This window comes from Rhamphochromis sp. 'chilingali' (assembly GCF_963969265.1).
Source record: "Rhamphochromis sp. 'chilingali' genome assembly, chromosome: 3".
NCBI lineage: Eukaryota > Metazoa > Chordata > Actinopteri > Cichliformes > Cichlidae > Rhamphochromis > Rhamphochromis sp. 'chilingali'.
This window is the reverse complement of record NC_137931.1, coordinates 38,842,036-38,846,956: the sequence shown is the minus strand read 5'-3', so window position 1 is coordinate 38,846,956 and position 4,921 is coordinate 38,842,036. Positions and strand designations below refer to the sequence as shown.

General features: G+C 36.5%; 1 long non-coding RNA gene across 2 annotated transcripts; it reads left to right on the top strand.

Annotated features, from left to right (window-relative positions):
• The first annotated feature begins 269 nt into the window (after positions 1-269).
• On the top strand, positions 270-4,117 carry LOC308394265. 2 transcript variants are annotated; one of them, XR_013971150.1, is made up of 4 exons: positions 270-1,016; positions 1,390-1,542; positions 1,913-2,000; positions 2,593-4,117. It is a non-coding gene; the product is annotated as an uncharacterized lncRNA (long non-coding RNA). The 2 variants fall into 2 exon arrangements; XR_013971151.1 differs by having other exon boundaries at positions 270-1,542.
• Positions 4,118-4,921: the final 804 nt, after the last annotated feature.

Genomic DNA, 4,921 nt, shown 5'->3' with positions numbered 1-4,921 from the left:
CTGACATATGCTTTTAATTTGTAGAAACACTGAATATAAGTACAGCTTCAGTCCTGTTTAAACCAAGCAATGTCAACAGGTTTTAGTTTTTTTCTGCAGTAGTGATTTATGTTTGTGGTTCTGTTAAAAGCACATCCCATCGTGTCATAAATTAGTGTCATAAATCTCTTATGAAATCCAATGGTAGGATCCAAAGCAGGATGTGAAATTTTGTGAGGTTTGTCAGGTTATATAAGTGAAAACTATACACTGAAAAAAAGGGACTGGCCATCTCTTGGATTTATGTAAGCATCTTGCATGTATTTAACACAATTACCTCATGTTTTAAAGATAAATGTAACTATATAGTGTAAAAACTACATGATATGCAGAAAGGGTGTATTAAATTGTTCATATCATGTTCAGGTGAAGTAAGTCAATAAGATAGCAACGTTAAATCTCGTGAAACCACGCGTGATTTCATCTCGCGGGCTTTGGATCGTGGTTCAAAAAAGGCATCCATCTCAGTCAAGTCGAGCAGCCAACTCTACGTTTTTGGTATGTCTTGATTTTTTTGAATTAATATTTACCATATTTCAGCCAAATGTAGTTAAACGTCTAGAGTGTCGCCATGTAACATGCTAAAAAAGAGCCATTAGCTTATTTGCTGTTTTATCTGTTGTCAAAGAATTGGCGCTTTTTCATTTGAATTTGTCTTTGGCACAAGAGCCGTAATATCACATTAAACCTAATTATGAGGCACTCATAACATAATTTGGTTTTCTGTGTGAATAGATTTGCCAACTGACTCTTCAGTTACATTGTGTATTTACTGCACCGTGGTGTTAGTGAGATTTTGGACATTGAACAGCTTTAGCTAATATCATTAGCGGCATTATGCTAGCTTACATCCCTACCCCTCCTGCCCTCACCTGCTGTCCTTTTCTTTTTGTTTTTTTTGCTGCACATTGAGAGACCACATCTATTCTGCATTTCACCAGGAGTCAGCTGATGGATTGTGGGTTCAAGGTGTTATGGTAAGAAAGTATATTCTATTTTCGCTTAAGGTTTCTGTAACTTAATTATAATAGGTTTTGTATAATTATTAGGTGCATGCATACACAAATAGACCACCCTATTAAAACAACTGAGAAATCCAAAATCTGCCATAGGTTTAACTTATACCTGTATGTATTGTCAGAAAGGTGATTACTGGACTCACATTAATGCACACTTGAACTAAAATGAGGTTGTAACTTGTGGGTTCTTGGGTTGCAAATCAGAAACAAACATCTTTGGATTTTTTTAATCCCATAAGATCTGGAAACACAGTTTTTATTCAACAAAACATTACTGATTAACCAAGCACAGTGCCTGCTGTTATTTCAAAATTTCAAAATGTTATTTCAGATAAAATGCAGCATTCCAGTGCATCCCAACCATGCCTTTACAGTCAAGGTTTCTGACGGAGCTGAGTTTCTCTCTGACAGTCTGCTGAAAGTGTTTGCAAAGTGATCGGGGGAACAGTGCACAAAGCTAAAGGATGTAGCTGCCATGATGACAGTAAGAACTTTAAAATTCTTTAACTACAAAGTGTATATGTATTGCATTAGGTCAGTAAAAGATTTTTATGCTGCATCCATTGAAACAGTCAACTATTACCTGTGAGTACTGATTCCACTGAAAGGATGCCATTCTTTTTTGTCATGCATTTACTGGCCCACTGAGAAAAAATTATCTTTTTTTAAAAATATATGTTCTGGAAACTATATATCCATAAAGTTGATGTCAAACAGGAATTTTTGATATTGCTTTGTAGATGCTGGTGTTGCATGTTGACTGGTTTAAAAAGTCAAGTTTTTGTCTGGGATCATTTTCTTCTGTGCTACTGAAAAGTTCACAAATCTCTGTTTTCTTTGTTATAATACTTTAGGATGACATTAATGCTCAAAGGGAGTCTCATCAAAGTGCTCCGCATCTGTGTGAAAGACAATTGCAACATCTTGGTGCAGGAGTTCATGGTGAGTGTTTTATGAGTAGATTGTGGCTTTGCAACATTTAAAAATGCATTTAGTTATCCACTTGATCCTCATTGGACTGGTTAGGACCAGTAGTCCTCTTTAATAATTTGAAGTTCACATGAGGCCTAGTAGTGAACTCGGCCGCCGGCCCTTGAGGCCCCACCCCTACCCCTGTATTAGGGGTCACATCAGTGTGAAAAAACTTTAAATTTGTCATTCTAGTGAACAAAGAAAAATCCCCCCAATATTTACATTAGCTTTTGTTTGGAAAAAAAAAAAAAAAAGACCAACTGACCAACAGCTAACCAAATTGTGGGGCTGAAAGTCTAAATTCTAACATCTTCTGAGTGACATAACCTGGATTTCTGATGGGCCGGTGTCTTTCTAACAAAAACTAATGTAAAGCATTTGAAATTATTATGTTTTTCACTCTCTCTTAGAAACTCTGTTAGACCATGAATGGCAGCATGGCAGGCAACTCTTTGGCTATAGCTATTTACTATGGTTTAAATTACTCTAACATTAGAACTGGTAGATTCAAAAGAGATGAGTTTAAAAGGGAATCTTAAAAAAATGTTTTGTGTTTAACCAGGACTTGACTGAGGCCACTGCACAGATTGAGAAAACCACAATGAACATCTGTCTCCAGAGATGCGCCAGGCAATGACTTTTCTGATGTTGGCATCATCATCGAGGGTATAGTAGTTCTTCAAGATCTGGATAACGTGACCTTTGCAGTAGCCATGCTGTTTGGACCTTTTTTATTCCTTCAATATGAGTTACCCATCACAGCTCTGCTACACTTTTGAGGTGATTCAATGGGTGGTAATGGAGTTGGATGCAACTCAGCTCTCAAGAAAAGCTCACAACTAAGACAAAACTGCTCCTGCAAGGAAAGCTCACTGTTATGCATGCAAGCTGATCAGCTCTAGGTGAGAGGACATTTAAATCTCACACTTGTTCTGCTGCATTTTTGAAGCTCAATTCCAGGAGCAGATCGCAGGGTTCATTTTTATATACTCTGCAACTGCCATGAGGACAAGCTGTTTTTGTTGTTGTTGTTTGTTTTTCCTTTTGCTCTGTGCAAGTTCTCTGTTTGTCTGTTTGGCAGCATTTTTCAATTTCTGTTTGTATTTTTTCTTTTTTTTTACTAGTGAAGAGATGTAGCGTGAACAGTTATACAGTCTAAATATCCCATATGGGTCGTGTGAAATGGTATTTTCAGTTTCATTCAGTTGAAGTAAAGAACGTTGAATATTTCTAAGTATGCTGTTTTGAACCAAGATGTCACAGTATGATCAGTGCTGTAATTTTTGACAGTCACTGTATCAATGTTATTTTTGCGTCTCTTGAATAAAGTTTTTGACCTGCAAGTGCTAATTTCTTTAGTTATTGGGGTAAAATGGGTAATGTTAATAGGAAGGTGTTTGCCAATTCAGTAACCTAATTTAATGTTAATGGAAACTAACATTTCCTCAAATTGTTTAGTTATAATTGTTGTTTAACTGAATCTTGACGTCAGAGGCCTTAAATAGAATGTTTTGTATTGTCCTGTAACATTTTTCAAAAGAAACAGTCTAATTTCTTTGCTGTGATTGATTCCAGAGAACACGGAAGAACTGACATTATTTAACTGTTGATTTATATAGATTCAGTGGAGGAGTAATGTCAGTTTAATTCTTTACCTACTGTCAATGCAGTGAAATTAGACATTTTGTTTTTAAAGGTTACTGGTGGATGCCAGCAACCATCTTGGAAGAGAACAATACAATCTGTTATAAGGCCTCCATTTGAAAATTGTGTATTTGATACTAGAATATAATAGCAAAATGTAATTTGAAGATAACATGTAGTATTTAAGTGACCAAGTAGTATTGGGTAAAAGTTATTGAATGGTGTTGGGATAAAGTGAAAAAATTGTGAAGGATTAAAATATTCCAAGAGCTCAAATTACTTCATCAAAACATGTTTAAGTCACATTTTATCAACACAAATTGCACAGGTTTATTGAACATGAATAAATTGTGTTAATTTAACTCAATTGTTTAAGTTGCTGCCAAAGCAAAACATCTGTGTGCAACAAATGTCCACCATTGAATTAAGTAAATCCAACAACATATTTTTTTCAGTGTACTTTGATTGAATGACACAAAGAAAAAGCAAGTATTTCCTTTTGTAATTAAGTAGAAAGATATGTTCTCGTATATAGTAAACAAGATCTACCATGACCATCACATCATGGCCCCGGGAAGACAACAGTGTGGCATTAAATCTCCTATAAAACCACAAAGTGTATTTTTTGGAAGAATTAAGCAAATAAAGCATAACATGTTCATTAGTTAGGTCTTCTGACTTTATAAGGTAGAATAGATCTCCTCATGTTTACACACTGAATCAATTTAATTAAGTAATTGTATATCTGTTATAAGAAAAACTCTATAAAATACTGCAACTTAAACAAAGTCGGCCTTGAAGTTTGCTCACTGTTTTTGTATTTACAACAGAGTGATGGAAGCCATCTGCTGGGGCCCTGAGCCCTTCTGCCTGAGAGTTGCCTGTTAATGAACTGATACACAGTTATAGGAACAGAAGGTTCACTCTTAACACAAGAGGAAGTGCAGTGTACCTTAGATAAAAATTTTTTTTACCATACCCACACACCCACACACACATGCAATACACACGCTCCTCCTCACCCACCCAAATCTGCCCACTCCCTCTGCGGTCTGTGTATCTCAGAGCTTCTGGCAGGCAGGCCACAGGAGCACCCCTCTTCAGCCCTGACAGGGTGCACAGAGGGGTGCATGTTTCCTGAGCAGCTTGAGCAAATATGGGAAGTGGTGGTGACCCAAAAAATTACCCATATGCTACGCTCCTTTCCATTTTCAACCCGACACATCCGTTAACTGCTAAATATGTGC